This window comes from Myiozetetes cayanensis, unplaced genomic scaffold (assembly GCF_022539395.1).
Source record: "Myiozetetes cayanensis isolate MyiCay16 unplaced genomic scaffold, myiCay2020 scf6-25, whole genome shotgun sequence".
Taxonomy (NCBI): domain Eukaryota; kingdom Metazoa; phylum Chordata; class Aves; order Passeriformes; family Tyrannidae; genus Myiozetetes; species Myiozetetes cayanensis.
In genome coordinates, this window is record NW_026087853.1 from 26,398,907 (window position 1) to 26,418,970 (window position 20,064).

A 20,064-nucleotide genomic window follows, 5' to 3' on the forward strand; every position below is an offset into this window, starting at 1 on the left:
TTTAGTCATTCAGATGCACTTTGTTTATCCAGTGTCTTATCCAGGCAGTTTAACTAAATGAACAAGGTGAGCAAAAAGCACGGACTTTTGCAGTTTGTACAGCTCAACTGTTGTACAGCTGTTGTACTCCACCATGCGGGACCATCCATCCATTCAAACGTCCACACCGTCGCATGGGTGGAAGGAAGTCCTGTCAGTATGCCTTTTGTCCAGTTGTCTCAGATGCTACATAAAACCTCCTTGTTCTCAGCAGGATCTCTTCAAAAGTAGTTGGGTATTCTGCCTTCCCCTTCTTCCTCTTCTTACCCCTCTGTACCTCACTCCTGAAAAGCCTTCCTAGAGTCTCACCTGTCCATGAAATAGAAAATTGTAAATCCTACCCTTGTGCCAAGGCAATAAACATCTGGGTTTTGTGTTAATAATGGTCCTTTTTGTTTGACAGGTTAAACAAAGCAGGTTATTTATTTTGCATCTTTTTGATAAATCAACACCTCTTCTGCACACCTGAATTTATTCTGGACAATGATGTCATAGAGGGGACATGGAAAATGCTAACAAGCTGAAAAAAACACTAAACCCTTACTGGATTAATAGGAACAGATACTTGGCATCTTGTGAAATTAGGGAGAAAGGAAAAGGAAAAAAACTACTAGGGAAATTGAAAGATTAAATATCTAGGCAGCTTAACCCCCATATAATACTTCAGTCTGTAAGACATAGGGTGAAAAATTGGAGTTGAGTAATTATGGATTATGGTGCACTATTATTTGGCTAGGTCTACTAAAATATTGACATCCTGGAAAAGCTCTGCTTCATGCAGATACTCCAGCGCCCAGTACCTGTAATTGTTCAACACCGCAAACTTTGCTAAATTATCACTTTCACAGAGAAACTGTTTTTTTCCCCCCCTTAGAAAAGTAGGCCATAATTTATTCAACAAAGGAAGCCCATCACATATTGCACTGGACATCTTCTGCCTCAGCAGACCTATTGCATCTGAACCTAAAGTCTCATATTCCTGGGGTTTCCTGTGCATATACCAGACTGGGAAAGAGCTCAGGCAAATCAAACGTAAAACAGAGGAACTGTCTTGGTAGAGGAGGTGCTTTTCAGTGTTGACAAATTTGACACCTGAACAGGATGCAGAGTTTCAACTCGTTTTTTGCTTCTCTTGTTTCTATCAACTGGAGCAAGTGAATGCTGAAATTGGAGTCTACTGGATGAGCTAATATTTGTCTGTGCTTCTTGCTGAATTATTGCTTTATTTTGGTGAAGAACAGGCAACACACATTATAAGAAGCATAAACGTTTTGCTACCTTACTGAGCACATCTACAAACTTGAACATCAGCTGTTCACAAATAAGAATTTAACAAAAGTCTACTTCAGTTTCAGACTGAAAACTTGCTCTTTTGAAAGGCTCCATGAAATGAAATGTTTTGCTTGGGCATCCAAGCACTGAGGTCCTAAACTAAGGGAATCTATCTCTGCTGTGAGCCTGGAGAACCTGAGGCCTCATGCTGCAGAAGTCTGCCAGGCAGGGTGCCAACCAGGGGAGCTACAAGGAAAACAGGCAGGATGAAAATGTGCCTTTAAGGCAAATGTTGAAATTTGTAAGCATGTGTATGCTACCATAGTTTGATAAAAATTGGCAGATTCTGTTGAAGTATTTCTATCAAGACAAACTATTTTTCAATATAAAATTATGATACATTTGACAGCTGACTTAATGGTAATGACCTCTGACACTTTTAGTGGAGACTGATTTTTCAGAGATTCCCAATAACTACCCTTTGAAAAGCAATTAGTTCATTCTGGTTCCTCCCTTGACTTAGACATGTAAAAATATGAGTTATTTGAGCAGTTAGGTCACTGAATTTAATACATGGAAACTTAACTGGCATAGTCTTCAAAAAAAAAAAAAAATTGACTTGAGGGGCCTGGCTCACGTTTATCAAGTAAACAGCTGCAGCAGTTTAAGATGTTATTGTCTCAGCTTTCAGCTGTTTGCTACTGGCCTTATAGCAAAGGGAAAACAGAATATTTCAACTTTTCTAATTGACACTCAGAAGCATCTAAGCACAACTTTTATCTTGATGTTTAAGTGAATTTTTCACATTGTAAATTAGAGCTGTGGTGCTTCGTTCTGCCAACTCTGACATCTGGAAAAGGGGCAGGAGAGAGTGTGAGGGCATTACACTACTGTAACTGGGTTTGCCAGATGTCATGGGTCAGAGTGCTTAACTGCATTTCTCAGAAGTGAATTATGCTTACGAGCATGAATCCCCGAGGGTTTCTAGGTGTCTTGGGCTTCCTGATTTCTTCTGAAATAGGATTGAAGGTCTTCAATGAGTAGTTAAGGACTACTGATGGCATTGTATGTTTAGTTAGTCATGGCAGATCCATGGGTTTTCAACCTTGTTTAGCACAAATCTCTTAGCCTATTGCTAACAAAGTATTGTGACAAAATAGAATACAGTTTCACAGTGTGTTAGATTAAACTGCACCTGTGCATCTCCTATCCCTGTACAAAATGTGGAGCTCAGTGTAATAAAGAATGCACACACAAAGAGACTAGTCTATCATCACCATCTATCTGGTGGATGATAGCACTTAAATCCTCCACAGTGCTGTATAAAAAAAAAAAAAAAAAAAAAAGCATGGTTACGTGGTATAATTCAATCTTTTGATCAAAAGGAGAGACGTGTCAGTGACTATACTAGAAATATAATTTCTTCTGCTTCTTTTTTTCCCAGCCTTCCAGCCAAAACTGACTTTACATGTCCTCAGAAGCACCTTGTAGCCTAAGGCTCTTGTGCCTTGGGCAGGGGACACTCCCTACCCTCCCTTTAAAAGCCCCTGGCCTTTTAAAAAGCCCTTTTTAAAGGGCTTTTTTTGCTTGCAAAAGCCCCTTTTTTTGCTTGCAAAAGCCCTTGCATCCACCCAACACCTTTTGGATGTCACAGGCCTTGGCTGTTTCCAGATCTACTGTAATCTAGGTGCTTTTGCTTGAAAGGAGGCTCAGGCAGCTTTTGGACAGAAGGAAGAAGACTGCCTACCAGCTCTTGCTCTCTTAGGGAAGGCAGCATATGAAGATAAGAGCTCTGCAACTTTGGGAAGGAGACAACAGAGGGGAAGGCTAGGTAGTGCAGAGGATGCCAGACTAGTATTATAAATGATGTAGTATTTATCATGCTTATTAACCCTCCTATCACAAATATTTAAAATCATGGTCGACATACTCTGACTAATTTGTTTTGAGCAGACTTATTCATGTATTCATAGCCTTAAGGGTGATGAAATTATTAATTTATTACTCTAATCCTCTCTTAATATTTGTACTCTTTTTTTGACTAAGCTAGGGCATTTATCACTAAAATAATATTGGCACAGCTTCTAGAGTAGGTATATTTATATGAGTACAAAAGTATCTCATAGCTATAGTGGTTAAATCCCTACTTATACTGAAATAGGTATACAAGTATGACTGGATCCAGACAATAATATCACTTCAACTAAATCCTCATAAATAGCCCAACTTTACTGTTCAGACAAAGCCTTAGCCTCCCTTTCAAAACACTTTGCCAAGTATCTGTCATCATTTTATGATGTGAACAATCATGGATTTGCTTGAAATCACCAAAGCAATCTCTTTGGAGCCAAGTGGGTAATATTACCATTCTAGAACTCATACCAGTGATCAAAGACAAATATGCCAGGGCATTGCCAATTTTCTGAGCCATCCAGTAAGCATTACCTTGTGTTGACTGATTTGCATGATAATTGTAAAATAAGAGACTGTGTGATTTCACTCAATTCCCAATACATTTTCATACTTTTGGACTAATTTTTTTTTTTTTTTGGTCTTAGATGCTTATTAACAACTTCTTGTTTCCAACCCAGCGCAGGCTTTATGTTTTTAAACTGTAATATTCAGTAAGGCGTCATCCTTGGAGAAAAATGGAAACGGTGAATTTCCCTGGGACATCCCTGGCGGGAGACGCGGGTCCCGCCGCGTGCGCTCTCGCCACCTACCGGCCAGCCGCGGTACCGCCGCCGGGAGCGCAGCTCGGATGCATCGGAAGGCCCGAGGCTTTTCCCAATATTAATCAGTGATCACTCTGTTTTTACAAAGCCTTAGGCACACGGGGAGTATGCGATATGCCAGCCTTACTGTGGTATTAAGGTAGGTAGGTACTAAATCTCCTCCTGTCTGATGTCAGAATGTTTTGGAGTTTCCACCGCTGGTAATTAGTCTGTGTTTCAGAACAATAAGGTTCCCCTCTGCCTGCCATTTGCATAACAAAGAGATAACTTATTTTCAGATATGGAAGCAGATGTCAACAGCTAGGAATCGATATAGTACTTCTGGCAGCTTCCAGTCAGCAGAGTTCACGGAGCAGTGCTGCCAAGCGACTGACAGGCAGCCACTTCCAGCTAAATTATAAAATAATGATGCATAGGGACATTGCTGAATGTCCCACTTTCAGTTCAAAAGCATTAATCAATAGGACAGTAGTAAGATACATAAGTCAAATAAATTAATTGAAATGGTTAGCCCTTTAATCGATAATTAACGTTAGACAAAGAGTGTCTATGAAGTTAAAAACTTGCATTAAAAAAATGTTTAAACAATTTGAATATAAATAAGATTCTGAAAGTTCTCTAGAAAATTTGGTCAAAGAAAAAGTGTATTCATTAGCGTAAAAGTTAATTTCATTTAATTACATCCACAGAAGGTAAATGCAGTGTTTTTTTCTCTAGATCAAAGAGATTATTCTCTGAAATATAGAAGCATAGTTGGAAAAACAAGTTTGAAAACAAAGCTAAACTGTAATGAGATGCATTTGGGAATACAGAAATAAAGGTAGGATATTAAACTACCTACAAGTTGATGTAAGCTGATTTTTGCTCTTAGACTTCTTTTCCCTGCTTACTTTTTACTTCCTGATATTCCTCCTGTTCAATCCCACCACTCTCTTGCTTTCAAACTGTCCACTATCTGGTTTTTAATATATATTGAAAATTTAACCAGTTTGCTTTGTTGTTCACCATTTTGATTGTAATGTCCCCCGAATTATGTGTTTTGAAAGTCTCTCTTCAGCTAAGTGTTTTGTACAAACACCTAGACACTCAACTCTATTGAGTAATTTAGTGTGTAGCTCACATCTGTCTACTCTTGGAGTTCCCCAAGTAAAAATTCTGCCACCTACATAATCTGACCTTTCTCAGTAGGTGTGCAGTTCAGTTCTCCACTCCCTTGCAAATTGTTCTGTTGTAATCCACACACCTGGTAGCAACATTTCCCCTATTTCCCTTGCTATCATTTCATCTTGTCTGCACATCAGGCATCACATGGCAGTAGAAATAGTCTTTTTTCTGGAATATCATCCAGTGTGATTCTTGTGTGAGTGCTCCCAAAACTGGCCATGGTTGGGCTCCTTTACATATTTATTGAATAAGACCTACTTCTAGCAAAGCGTTTCTGCTAGAAGGTATTTACACTTGTCTAGGTAAACCAGCTGCAGTCCTGAAGTGTCTGTTTTGGTACAGGATTACCATTGCATCTCCTTTGCTAGATGGGAAGATTGGCTGGGAAGATTAAGAAGATGCTATATGGCAACAGGATGGAAACTACCAGGTAAATATGTGGCAAATTAAAATGCAAGACTGCTTTCCTCCAGTCAAAAAGACAGAGGTTTTGGCTGATTGAACTTTGGGGTATAACAATGTTCAAGTACAGGGTAGAGTAAATTTGGTGCTGGTTTCTGAGCATAGAAATGTGAAGAAAAACAATTACATCAAACTGGAATCTGCAGCAGTGAAGTCCTTACACAGAATGCATGTCCATTCCTCCTTGTACGTAAAGGTTATCCATACATTCAGCAGACTGTATGTTTGTGCAAAGATACCTACCCTGTCATCCTAGAGAAATTCATGTATCAACTCTAAGTACAGTAAAAGCCAAATTCATCATTACTTAAAAATTTACCCATTTACAGGAACTGTATTACAAATTAGGTTAGCTACTGTGTGGCTCTGAACTTTATAGTATAGAAACACTTCACAAAACTTTATTTTATTTGACCTTTACAGAAGTCTGAAGATCAAACCACCATCAATCCTGCTGCAAATTCTTTCTGTTGATAAAAAACACTGAGATGTATCTCAGTTAAGCATCTTTTTTCACAGTAACAACATAGTCTGTGGTAAAACCAGAACAGAAAAAGAACTACAGAAAATAAGATTACAGTATCTTTGCCACAATGCAAAGGTACTAATCCTCTGTATCGTATCAGTGAAAGAAATTATTGGCTAAGTTCAGGAAAACACTTTTGCTCAGAGTAGTATTATGGAATTAGACCCATTACTTGGATATGTCACTTATTTCCCTGTGATGTCTGAGTATTTCCAAGTTCGACCACGCTTTATTTCCTAGATCTTTTGAAAAGTGAGTCCTTATAAGGCTCTGAACCTTCTCTGGCATTCAGACGTTACTAGTCCCATTCAGAACCTGAAGATGTATTTCTTACTGAATTAGGCGTGCCATCAGTGTCTTTCAGTGCACAGTTCCTTTGCTCATTTGTCAAATATTTTTAACCCCCTCTGAATTACATGATTGCTTCCCCAAAATTAGGGGAAGGACAGGCACTGGTATGCAGACCCACTGCTCTCTGTCAGTATCATCTAACTTGTTTTATATTGTTTCATACTTAGGAAAGAAATAAATGAAATCAATTTGAGTGGGAAAAAATAGAATCTTTTCCAAAAGCACTGGGTTTATATCCTGAAAGTTCTGTTCTAAAATACACTAATGTTTAATGAAAGCTTGTTTCCTATTTGAATATTCCTTATTAACTAATGAAACCAACATTAGCATAGAAAGCAATCTAAAGTATTTTGTTTACCTATTTTCAGTCCTATGGTATTGGAATGGAAAGTGTAAGAAATTTGTGGGGACAAAGATGAGTTTAGCAAATTGCTACCAGGAGATGGCACCATTAACAAAATAATTTGAGTGCCACGTACAAGTTCCTCTCAACCATCTGTTTATCTGAACGCTTCAGCAATTCCAGGTGTTGTCTGAGCACAATCCCACAAATCGTTTATCCAGGCAGTCCTCTCATGTCAGTGATCCCAGGCATGGTGAAGGGTTCTGCATGCTGCATCGCTGGTGACCTATTTGCTCGGGCTGGCAGATCAGGACTTACCAAACACAGGAAGAGACTAACAGTTACTGGCCAACATTTTCTTCCCTGATAAATATATATAGATTTGGAAGTAGGATTGAAAGGATGCAGTGATACATAACCACATATATACTGCTGCTAAGTCGCATGAAGACCTGAAGGCAAAGTGTCAAAGAAGGGCTGATGTGGACTGGCTCTAGTCACAGCTGCAACAGCCAAATGCAAATATTCAATTCACAGAGACTGAAGGTATGACATTTTTGTCATTCTTTCAAAGTCTCTAAAGAATATCATTAAATGATTTTATATTTACAAGCCTGAAGGGAACCCAGCACTAAATGACAAAAATTTAAAGACTCTGAGACCTTACCCTACCCTGCTCAGAGAATATCCCTGTGGTGAAATTGGTCTTGTGGAAGGTGAAGGAAAGATTTTGGTTGATCACAACAATGTCAGAATTTCACCTGTTGACTGCAGACAAACTGGAGTTTTTTGCTGACACAACTTGCAGGATCGAATCCCTTGTGTGACAGGAAGCAAAATATTTGCCATGTGTTTCATTTCAGCTTCAAGCATGTCAGGTTTTGAATCCTCTCAGTTAAGTAATTGATGTTTGAATGCCCTGTCCCCTGCTTGGTATTTTAAAATAAACCTTGCTACAGCACAGATTATGAATCAAAACAGCTGTTGAAGCTGAGAGTTACTTAAACGGCAAGATGGCTCTTTGTGAATCATAGTAACTGCTCTTATATGTATTGCTTCAGCACCTCAAGAGCTAAATTTCACATACTTTGGTTTAAAAGATTCATTATATAGATCTGGTGTTTACAGATTTTTTTCTTTTTCTTTTCTCTTTCTCCTTTTTTTTTTTCTTTTAATGTCTCCCCCATCACTTCCTGCCAAGAAACCAATGAACAAAAAATCCCTTGTTACCAATATCTGTTGTCAAACTTGTGTTTCTCATATGCCACAGCATATGATATTATGAATAAATCTTTTGTCTTCTGCAAATGCAACCAGAAACAGTAAAAAATAGATTTTTACAACCATTGTAGTAAGCTGTTACAAGACAGTCAAGCTCTGGCATAGAAACCCCTCTAGACATGGTTAAAATGCCTAAGTTATCACTTGTTCATTGGTTTCATGGTGAACTTCTAGAGGCCTGAATAAAGAAAAGAAAACCAGGGCTCAATTTTTGACTTTCTGGTGGGGTTAGGACAGGAGCTGTGTATATGTGTTATAGTAAAGAAGGTAGGCCACAAAAACAAGCAGGGTGTAGTTGATTACTCTGCACTGAAAAAATGTGATGCAAATGCTGTTGTAAGAAAGATTGCACACAATTTTCTTGAAGCTTGCCAATGCCCATGTAAGATCTAGATATGAAACCTTAGTTCTTCTACCAGAACAGAGAGGGAGGTGATTCTACCGCTTTCCTCAGCCCTGCTGAGGCCACATTTGGAGTACTGTGTCCAGTTCTGAACTCCCCAGTTCACAAAAGACCTGGAGCTCCTCAAGAGAGTCCAGTGAAGGGTTATGAAGGGCTTCCTTATGTTGAGGGTGACAGAGCACTGAAGCTTCTATCTGAATATGAAGAAAAACTTCACATTGAGAGTGACAGAGCATTGAAACAGACTGCTCAAAGAGATTGTGGATTCTCCTGTCAAAAATTAAGGAGCTGGGGAAAAATTCAGCAGTTCAATAAGCATCTGGAATTGTGAACAAAGACGTTCTCACCTTTTTGTTACCTACAATGTTACCTACAATTTTGTTACCTACAATGAAAAGGGAAATAAGGAATTGTGCATGGTCTTTGTAACCAACCAGAACTCAGAATACATTTCTCATTCTAACCTTTTGGTTAGCAGCACACAGTGCCTATTGCCTAGATGCTTGGAGTCATTAATAAGCATCATAGTATTAATCGGTCTTTCTACTGCAAAATGATTGCTGCAACAGCTCTCATCTTTCCTAACTTCTAATCTTATTGTTGTAGCTTACTACAGCTTGTTCTCTGAGCTTCAGTAAACTCTCTACACTACATGCTTTGAAAAGTTCTGATAAGCCATGTCCTTTAAAAAGCTATATTTAGGGCAAAATATACCTTAGTCAACACATCTGTGGCAAAAGATACAGTGGAGTGGGACCTCTCAGAGCATGCACTGGCTTTATCTGCATTTCTGTTTGCGGTTCGACACATGGGGAATTATGCTCAAAGACACTTGAGAAAGTAAGTTTTTCTCTTTAATTTTCTTGCCTATCACTTTTAGTAGAATTATTCTTTGATTATTACCTCCACTTAAATGAATGGAGGGTGCAAGTTTCACAGAGTTGAAAGCAGGACCAGTTTTATTTCTGTATCCTTACTGGCCATTCATCTGAATGTCACGAGGGAATCCAGCCACTGAATGCCTGAATGTTTGGAGTCTCTGGAACTGATGGGAAGCCTGAGCACTGCCCTTTAACCTTGTGGCTCTTGGCTTAATCTTAGATTCTCTCATAAGAGCTGAACCTTGCCATTCGACTTCCTATCCCAGCAGTAAATTCAAACTGCATTGTCACCTAAAGTCCTAGAATCTCCATGAAAAGTGAGCTCTCTGGTTTACAATTTAACCCTTCAAGAGCCAAAAAGCCAAATATGGTGCAATCAACTTTCCTTGTAGCAAAATTTTGTCCTCCCTTTTTTAAGATGTGATTGTTTTTTACTGAATAAAATAGAGGACATTATAAAGGTCTGGAAAAAGAAAAAATATCCTAAATGTAATGCCTTTTTTTTATCTGTCCCTATTTGTGAAAATCTTAAAAATTCCTCTATCTTCAGGAAGACAGGGAAAGACTATGTCTTCCCTCAGCAGGATTCCTCATCAGCTGCAAGCTTCTTATTCCACCTGCTGCAATTTGCAGGTAAACTCTGCTACCAAGTAGTCAGTCCACTGCTTAAAGCAATTATATTTTATAGTTGTAGGTCTTGTGCCTGCAGTCCCTAGAATAAAATTTGAAGAGTGAAAGTAGGGAAATAGATAGCTTAGACTTGAGATCAAGGTGGATTTTGCAGTCTGATGGGATTATCTATAATATTTACGCTCCAGAAACTATACACTGGTAGATTCACACATTAATTTCATTTTTCCAATTAGAATATGGGATTAATACAACACTCCTTCAAAGTAGAGTTATAACTAGACAAGTCAAATTGAATATTTTGTTGCACTCTAAAAAAGCTGGAAGGGTTATGAAACAAATAGGCCAAACCTGCTGTGAGGAGATGAACACCTGCAAGAACTAAGTTAAAATGTCTCCTTAGAGTTCAGTCATAGGCAAGTACTGTACTGGTGGTCCTGGGTAAAATTTCCCTTCCAAATTTCACAGTCTTAATAAAGGCTCCTTCTCCCTTGTAGGAGTCTGTATGAATGCAGGTCTTGGAAGCCATAAATAAAACTGATCAAATATTTTACTTCCAATAAGTTGCTTATGCAAAATTTTGTTTTAAACAATCAAGAGTCCCTTCCAGGAAACAAGTAAATAAACAAAACACCAAAAAATTGACCAAAAAATCCATCAGACATTAACAAACTCAGGTTTCTCAGTCAGATTAAATAAAATAATTTTTCTTTTCTAAGAAAAAAAGTTGAGGCCTAAAACCTACAATTTCTGACATGTGAGGCTTCACTCTGGTTTCAGGTTTTATGATTGCTTTAATCATAGTAAGTGGTCAAGTTTATTCAAAAGTGACAAGATTACGAAAGAAATATATTGCATATCCAATAGATATCCTATATATACACAGATTGAATATTAGGAAAAATTATTCACTCAAATTGTGGTCAAGCATTGGAACAGGCTGCTCAGGGAAGTGGTGAAGCTACTATCCCTGGAAGTGTTCAAAAAACATGTAGATGTGGCCCTTGGTGCCTTGGTTTTGGTGGACTTGGTAGTGTTAATGGTTGGGCTTGATGATCTTAGAGGTTTTTTCCAATCTTCATGATTCTATTACATACTCTTTCATAATTATTTGAAATGGGGATGACAAGACATACCTTTCTAGACAATGTCTTAGTGGGACAATGAAATGTCAACTTTTTCCAAAGTTTACTAATATGATAATATTGGAGGTGAGGAAAAATAAAAACCTTTGATGACATCGAATCCAAGTTACTAGAATTGTGGACCTCTTATAGACACTTCTGATACACTGAGATCTCAATAGTTTCCAGAGAAGTGATACCTTCTTGTTTTTACAACTTTCCACAGATTTTTTGTGTTTTTTTCAAAGTAGAAAGAAAAAAATAGAAAACAAAAATCAAGCCACTGGGATAATCATCCCTCTAAAACTGGATTGAAATCACTAGAAAAATGAAACAAATTGTAATTGAATTATTGTTTACCAATGATTTTGCTACGTTATTCCTTGCATTTAATTTCTATCATCTTACTACATTGAGTTCTCTCTTTTCTTTTTTTCCTGCCATTTGTCCATACCCAATACTCTTCTTCAGGCTTTTTATCCCCACAATGGGAGCTCTAAAAGCTCCTTCTAAACTACAAGAGAACAACATGTGCATCACCTCCACATTATTTAATTGACAAAATAAAAATAGATATTTAGTCATCAAATTGTGCCTATGATATACCTAAGAGTATATAAGTGATGGAGGCTCCTGAGAAAGTAAGGCATGGCAAGGCAAGGCAAGGCAGATGTAGGGAGGCATGGAGAGGTAAGGCAAGGCAAGACAAGGATATTGCTTCACAACTTCAAGGCCTGAATGTCCACTTTTCCTTCTAAAAGAGGTTTTATTATTGATATTATAATGACCTTCTACTCCACTAGTTAAGGATCAAAAGTGTAAATAATATGTTAGGCTCAGGGCAGATGATCAGCAAAAAAATGATGTTCCATTCTGGAAGAGTTTGAAAACCATATAATTATAGACTATTTTAAGTTTCCTCTGCACATTTTCTTCATGTTTGAAACACCTTGCAGCAGATATACTATACTGCCAGAGGTTATGATCTGATTCTTACATACTAGTTTATGATATTCCCATTACTCCAGAAGTTTTATAGAAACTGGAGAAATCCATGCAATGCATAACAAACAACCACTTTTCTCACTCTTCTATTGGCACAATTTGTTTTTACCTCTTTATCCTAAGAACTAAAGGTGAAGTAAACTAATAAAACTCATTACAGACAGAATTTTGGTAGCAACAGTTACAGTTACAGGTAGCATATCTGAAGTTTGTTCTGTGTATTAGCGCTGTCAATGCTAGGCTGATGTGTAACAAAGAGCACCTGTCAAAACAAAAGAGCTTCATGCCTCTCAACTTTAAGCCCCAGGTAAGGAACTCAGCCTCGTGGATAGGTTGAAAAGAAGATGTTGCAACCTGAAACGAATTAGACTTGTAAGAGAGAAAATGAGATCCCTCTGGGTGCCAATAGGACTCTGTTTGCCACGATTAAATCCTCTTTGTTTCATTACATACATCAGTGCAAAAACAAACAGTGAGATCAAGATAAAGAGCTTGCAACACATCTTTCTCTCTTTTTCCCTCCCCATCACAATTGCCACCTTTTTGCCTGGACAAGCTTAAAAGAACTACCCTGCTCAAATAAAATTGATGAGACCTCTGAGCAGGTGTACAAGATAGCTTTAGGTGTGAAGCACTTTTGTCAATGACCTGATCAAATGATAAGCATGCTGGCTTCCTTTGCTCTCTAATTAATTTTTCTCTCTTGGAGACAATATCTATTATTACATGATGCCTAGACTGTTTGAAAAGTCAATAAAATAATGCTTTTTTAGGAAGATAAACCATTGTAAGACCATATACACCTTATCAGAATTAGAAGAGTATTGTCACTCTCCAGTTTGGAACAAATGTTTATTTTAGCAATTGTTCTAAGTATTGTTAAAATAATATAGAGTTTCATTGTTAATACAACATAGAGTTTCTTTGTCTAAACATAACAAAGATGCTGGTGGCATAGTAGCTACATAAAGCTGGCAGGAAATGGGGCCGGATAGGCATACATTTTAATTATGTCTTTGAATCAATAATTTCTTTCAGAGACATTTATTGCCATGAATTGTAACACAATTACAAATGACTATGCAACTTCTTCACACTGATTTCTCCCTGTAGAAGCAGTATAGACCAGCGAGGGAGTGGACAGATCAAGTAATGACACAGTCTATACTGAAATAAGAAACAGCTCTTTGCATTTTATTTTTCTTGAAGTGGAAGAAGTTAGCAGCACTGCCGTTAAATGGCACTATGCTTCCTATAATACTGAAGTGCAGAGGTGAATGCTAAAAAGGAGTGCTTCTTTAGCAGAGGTTGATCATGAAAGAATGGAGAATTAACAACCAATTTGTACCTAGGGTAATTATCTTTGTGTTTCATTAAGTTAAAGTAGTTCGCAGAGTTTCCTCCTCCTTAACCTGTTTATGTTCTACAAATGATATGGATGTACTACTTCTATTAGTAAAAATATATACAGGACAGACATCACTGCTGAATTAGTGTAGAACTAATTGCAGTAACAGTTTGTATTTTTGAAGTTAAACTGATACGCAGCTTAGGTATCCTCGATGAGGTGAGATAAGGGTTCACTCAGGTGCAGATACACAATACAGTTGAAAAAAAAGAAGCTAAGCTAGTCTGATAATTACACTTTTTGTTGATTACTTCCTCTCAATGAAAGAATAGGATTCCACAAATGAAGTATGCCTTACTGTGTTTATTTACACACACACACACAGATGCTCCCCCTCCCCCCACCCCCACACACCTGGGTATAAACAGTTCTTACTTTTGGACTATGGAGCCTTTTCTTGCTTTGCCCTTAACCTGTGGTTGCTATTTAGTAACTCTAAGGAGCTTAGGTCATTAAATAGTAGCTGTATAAACCTCACCAATGACTGAAGAATATGGTGCAAGATTAAAAGAAATATATAAATGAAAGAATAAAAATGAAAGGGGAAGATAAAAGGTGGATACAGAATGAATAAGAAGAAAATTCTCAGCAGACTAAGCTGAGCAAACTTTCAGTCTTTCATTGCCTTAAATGTTAAAGTCATGTTTAATGACCCATAGATTTAATCAAGATTTTCTTGTGTCTTTAGTATAGTATAACAGTCCTAGACTTCTAAAAACCACCTATGGTTATGATTTTTAAAGTAATATAACACAAAGGGTAAGGCTGTGGTGGTCTTTGTAGTGTTCTTTAATATAATTTCTCTGGATCACATACTGATTCACTGGATCAACTACTGCTGAAATAGGAGTTTCACTGTCAGCAATTCAGCACTCATGCTGAATCCAGTCAGATGTGGAACTTTCTCTTCCTTAGTGTATTTTGCAACCTACCAAGAAAGTGGAGATTCAACAGTTTGTTGCATCAAATGCTTGAAATTTTAGCTTCAGATTTCAGTTCCCATGGAACTCTGAACTGACCCAGTCTTAGACAGTTCAAATTGCAGTGATTTTTAAAGCACACAACCACTTACGACCAGGTCATCATCCAGCTGTATCACTGGTGCATTGAGATGTAAAGATAAGAGGACTGAATTGAAGGAAATGAAGCATAATTATGTATTTTCTTCATTATTACAGTTCGGGTTTTTTTACTTTCAGAGGGAAAGATTAGTTGTTTGCAATTTTTAAACTGGAAATATTAATCCCACGTATGGTTTTAACTCTGCTGTTGCCATGTTCAATCACACTCAGAATTCACACTCATTTATTTGTAAAGGCGGAAAATAAGAAACATTTAGATAATCTCTTCTTAACAGCACACACTTACATCATAGTGCTGTCCTGTCACAGGCACTCCCAAGACATTAGGCAAAAAACATAAAATACTTTAGTTTAATATGGTAACCAACACCAAACCAACCTGATGAGGATCTGTATATTTTGTTCCCACATGGTGATCCAACAAACTGGTGTATCCATTTCTTTTGTATGATCCTGAATGGTCAAGGAAACATCACAGTTCATTTTACAATTCCTGTTCATTTCACTGTATCTATTGAAGGGATAATCCATTATAGAAGTGAGCACTTTTATTTTCCCCATGAGGATGCTGGTATTAGTATATTAGATGCTGGTAATAGAAGCTTACGTAAAACAGGGTAGGAGAAAGAAAAATACTAAAACATTTTTTTAAAAATGATAAGAATATCAATTACTTTAAAATAGAAAAGGAAATGCACCTCAATATTTGCATTTCTAACAGGAAGAGAAGAAAAGTGGTTGGTTTCTTGGTTTGTTAGGGTTTTTTTTGTTTGTTTCTTTTTTTTTTTTTTTTCTTGAGAAGAAAGATGCAGAAAAGGGCACTGTATTAGCTAAATATTGTACCTTGGAACATCAGTCATTTTCTACTCAATAATACTGAAAGGGTCTAATTTATAAGTTTTTCCATCTCTCTGTTATGCTGGTTTGTAAGTTCTGACATTGCTACTGGTATGTTAATGAGAAGCTAGTGTTCCATTAAGAGTAAACCATATGCTCTACCGCATACTGTGAAAGAGAAAGCATATAATGTGACTGTTGCCTTAGTAACACATTAATTCATTTTGTCAGTGTTGGCACAGATCATTTCATTTATAAGAAAACAAGTATAATAGTTTACCACATCTATAATATTTACAGTCTTTCTGTTACAAAACAGTGACAAAATGAGTTTAAAAAATAGGGTTGGGATAGTATTATTAAAATAGGGAATTTGTGGTAAAAATGTTCCCATACAAATTAAAAATAAGATTGGTGTAAATTTCTTTTCACATTATAACACCAAACTGTTTGGGTTTTTGCATATTTGTATTCCACTAATAATATGCATAAAAATATAGTCCATGAAAAGCCACAAGTACATTAGCAGTTTTTAATGAATGCTAAACAAAATATTTCATACAACAGTTTTGTTAAGTTACAACCATTAAAACCTAATCGTATGTTAGTGTGTTACTCATAACAAAAGCTAAACATTTATCTCTTTTGTCTGTTCTTCCAGATGTTTCTTAGTATTTTAACACCACTGAAATACTCTAATAAAGTATCCTGTTCTCTTAAGTGATCATATCTTACATTTTATTCGTTCAAGAAATAGGTACGTATGAATACGTATATATGTGTGTATTATATACATTAGACATAAATGATATTTAATATGAATTGAGAAACCACAAAGATTTGATACAAATCAAAGATAAGAAAAAAAAGTGCAGAAGGAGGAAAGGTAATTCCTCTCATTATAGCCTGCATCTTCAGAATGATCTTAGCCCTACTTGTTCTTAGATCATTCAACACCTGTAGATGAATGCTTTTAACAACTAACATTTTACATTTGGTATGCACACTGAGCACTTTATGCTAAAATAAACAGCATTGCATTTTAGATATCACTGTCATGAAAAAATTATTTTCCTAGTGTAACTACTCTACATAGCACGTATCCCAAAGAAGCAGTTAATAAGTCATCAGCAGTGTTTACAGCTCTTCAGTTATTTGGACTAGTGCACATATCCTATAAAGTTTCAATACCATTCAATTTCTTATCACAGTACGGATAGTGGGGCAATTTACTTTCTCACAAATAAAGAAATCTTGCAAAAGCTGTGCTGAGACCAGACCTAGGAAATCTGTACTGCTGTGGGGTCTTTTTTTTTTAAGAAGATTTAGTTAAATACAATTATGGAACTTTCTAATGTCACTCATTAATTGTTTCCATCAAATCTTATTAAGTCTTGTGAGCAACTTTTGTAGCGAAAAATTAAAAGAAATATGTATGGTAGTATAATGGATAATACGTTGCTTGTGGAATACAATCAGGGAACAGAATCAGAGTCATAGAAAATAACATTGGAATACTGTATTTAATTTTTGTTGCTACCTAATATTTTTTTTTAGTTTAATTTAGTTTAGTTTATTTATTGAAGAATAAAAATAAGTCTTTAAAGTCTGAAATAAGACCTCTTAACTGAAGTTTCTTTAGCCATTAAATGCATTTGTCACCTGTAAAATGAAATTCCATTTCTAGACTAAGATCGTAATATTTTTAGATTATTATTTTGCAATTCAAAGATTAATGAATACGATTACTCATATTGGATGGTTCTTAAATAATAATCTCTTGCTACAGCTAATAAAATAGCTATAATTATAAAGACCTAATAGAGTAGCTAAAATCTCTTGCTAGATACAATACTACAAGCCCAGTTCTGCTTTATTGGTAGTTTTTTATAGATGTCTGCTAACATCCAACATGCGGTTAACTTGGCTGAGGGGATTAAAGTTTACATTTTCTTAGCTTTTAAAATGAAATTCCATGCTGGAAGCTGGATGTTGTACTGATTTAAGATCACATGGCAATACTAAACACTTGATATTTCTAAAGACCACATCTAATAAGGAAAAACAAAGAGAAAAGGTTGTGAACATGCAGGTTACAGAACTTTTATGGGAGCTATATAGCACATTTGATCCAAAGACTGCGTAGAGTAATCAGATTTTTTTTCACATCATGACAAGACTTCACACCACCAGTATGACAGGAGAATCAGATCAATAATCTTGTTATCTATACACAGAAAGTATGATGTAAGAAAAGAGGAGGAGTGATGTCTTAAGATAATTCAAAAAAACTAAAAACACTTAAAAAATAAGAAATTCTTTAACTACTGTATATTGCAATCTCAACTGGTTTCTAACGTCTTCAGGACTCCGAACTTTTGGAACACTTTGGGTCTGTCTGATTTCTGACTACTGAAGATAATAAAAAAAACCCTTCATAAACTTAGCTCAGTGTAGCTTAAATCACATGAATGAAAGTTTTCTAGCTACAGCATATGACCACTAATAAAGGTTTCAATATCAACTACTATTTCATAAAAAATCATAACTATGGGACTTTTCGTCACAGTTATTATTGTCATTCTCTTTTTACAAGCCAAAGCTACTAACATGAAAGATTTATATAAATGCTTCTGAAGATAAAGACTATTTTTCAAAAGTGGCTATTGAAGTTTAGAACATGAACCTGTATTAGCACATCATTCAGAAAAACCTTTTTCAAGGAATGTGCTTTTTTGAGCACACGCTTTTAATAAGCAAAGAAATAGCTGTATGTCTATATCAAATCAAATGGTAATCTCTTATCTGAATCCAGAGCTGAGGCAAACTTTACCCTGATTTCTTCAAGAGCATGGACATGAAAGACCTCCTGCATTTCTTCCAAACATCCCACATTTCTTACCTGTCCTTTAAAGGGCAGTTAAGGACAATTTAAGTGTCCTACTGCTCTGAAGGCAACACCTGACTGGGTGAGTAGATGAAACAATGCCTTCTGCTGAGCTGCTCATGCTAAATCAGGGTTTAAATCCATTTAAAAATATTGGATACTTTTGAAAAATCTCTGCCAGAATTTAATTTTACGTTTCTCATTTAGTCAGCAGCGAGCAGAATTTTGACCTATGTAACACAGTGCAAATTCAAATTCATGCCTGAACGGTTTATATACATGTACCTGTTTAAGTGAACACATCAACGTGTTATCTAGAAAATGAGAGTCCGCCTCTTAGACACAGTCACTACTAAGCAATACATCTACATAAGACTACATGTTCCCAGCTAATTCTTTTTCAAACATTCTGTATCTGACACTGTGTTATACACTTACTCTATATGAATATAAAAGACCCAGGCTAATGTTTCACTCTTCCTAATGGGAGAGGAAGAAAACAGAGCCAAGTTTTGTGTTGGATTCTGAAGGTAAACATGCAAAACCTAGTTCTTCTCAAGTTATTGACCTGAGTACTGACAAATACTAATCAACACTGACATTCAGACAAATTATTTAAAATTCTTTAAAAGTAAGGTACAAGCTACTACAATACTCAATAATTAGTCTCACATGTTGGGCATGTGTCAAGCAGCATTCACAGTAACAAAATTTAGATGGCTTCCTCCAGTGTTGGCCTCACTATAGTAGGTCATTCCACTTAATAGGCCATTCCACCTACAGAGTGGTGTTCTGCTGTCTTGACACTGTCCCTACATGTTTAGGCTGGACAGGAGAACCAGTAAGAAGAGACTCTGTCCATTAAATGCAACTCATGTATTTTCAATCTGCCTCCACCACTGCTTTTGTCCAGAGCTCACAAACTAGATGAACACAGCTTATTAAAAGCAATTAATAAAGAAATGGGAAGTTGTCAAAAAAGGATAAAGAATCTTAAGTGCAGCATATAATGTTAGAATGTTTAAAATCTATTGTCTTCTAGTCTGTGGCAAAATGTTTAGCCTGTGACAAGTCTTGCAATATGTCCACGATAGCATGTAAACACAGTACAGCCAGTTGTTTCTGGCACACAAGCAGTCTAAGTTGCTTCTGACAGCCAGATAACCAGAAGCTTATTCAGATTTAGGGGGTGGTGGTGATGAGTCTTTGCCAGTTGTAGAAATAGTAGCCTAACAACTTGTAATACATATAATTACTCTCCATATCCCCTGGTCAGCATATCTTCTGATATGTAAATTAGATGGAGCAAGCAGATGTATAACCTAGGAAGCATTCCAGATTCATCTTGATAAAAGTATGGTATTCATACTGGGCAGTGTTCCTTTGTCTATAACAATGCCACACCAAAAATACATGCAATGTAAAAATAAAGCTATTGACCATTTCCAGGGGCTACAGTCTAAATGGAATATTTTCATTCCACCTGCCATATCTAATAAGCAGTATTATTTATCAGCATCACAATCACATGAAGGTAGATACGTGACAAAAAAATAGGAACAGATGATAGAAACGGCAAACATTTTATAAAGAAATTTCTAAAACTTTTGAATTTACCTAAAAAGTGAAAAACT